Source organism: Larimichthys crocea, unplaced genomic scaffold (genome assembly GCF_000972845.2).
Source record: "Larimichthys crocea isolate SSNF unplaced genomic scaffold, L_crocea_2.0 scaffold52253, whole genome shotgun sequence".
Classification (NCBI taxonomy): Eukaryota; Metazoa; Chordata; class Actinopteri; family Sciaenidae; genus Larimichthys; species Larimichthys crocea.
In genome coordinates, this window is record NW_020856817.1 from 1 (window position 1) to 834 (window position 834).

The following is an 834-nucleotide window of genomic DNA, read 5'->3' on the forward strand; positions in this document are numbered from 1 at the left end:
AGAGGAGAGGAGAGGAGAGGAGAGGAGAGGGATAGGTGGGGAGGAGATCAGTGCTGGCAGAGTTAGTTGTGAGTTAATCAGAGTTGTAGGGTTGCCGGATGTATTAAATTTCAGTAAGCAGAACTCACTGGTGGTCCTGGAGGTCCTGCAGGCCCAATATCTCCTCTGGGACCAATCGGACCCTAAAAAGACAAACAGAACAAAGTTTAGGGTGGTACAGATGTATGAGGCTCCAGATGATATCACTGACTAATCTAATAAAACAATGAACAGTTACCAGGTTTCCTTTAGAGCCCTTTGGACCAGTAGCACCCTGTGAGAGAGGTAACAAGGTAAAGATGAACAAAGTTCCTGTAATCATGAATGAATATTTTCACATGTACTCTCATGATCTCATGATTATCTTGTATACTCACAGACAGACCCGTGGGGCCAGGGGGACCGTGGGGACCTGATGGACCAACTGGACCCTGATATAAAACACAAAAGAAACAAAACAGTCAGATTAAGAGGAGATGAAACTGCTGGAGGAAATAACAACAAAATCAATATTGTTTTTGATTTTTTCATGGGATGTGATGAGAATAAGAAAAATCTAGAATATCGCCATCCTTATTCTTTAAAGATGAGTTAACCTTCTGGGCGTCTCCATGAAAATATCTACTCTTGGCCTCTCAGGCAATCAGCATCATCCACTCTGTACATTGTGCTTTTGTACAGTATCTAAAGCCTTTATTGGGATGAGACTATGGTAGGCCATATGATTAAACATGTCAGTTTTTGTTAGCTTTAGTAATCTAAAATTTTCTTACTTACGATACATAAAAGGTTCTG

At 41.0% G+C, this 834-nt stretch overlaps 1 long non-coding RNA gene across 1 annotated transcript; it reads right to left on the reverse strand.

Annotated features, from left to right (window-relative positions):
• Nucleotides 1-127: 127 nt before the first annotated feature.
• Nucleotides 128-475, reverse strand: LOC113745203 (uncharacterized). Its single transcript, XR_003462034.1, has 3 exons — nucleotides 417-475; nucleotides 278-313; nucleotides 128-182 (listed from the first exon to the last, which is right to left on the reverse strand). It is a non-coding gene; the product is annotated as an uncharacterized LOC113745203 (long non-coding RNA).
• Nucleotides 476-834: the final 359 nt, after the last annotated feature.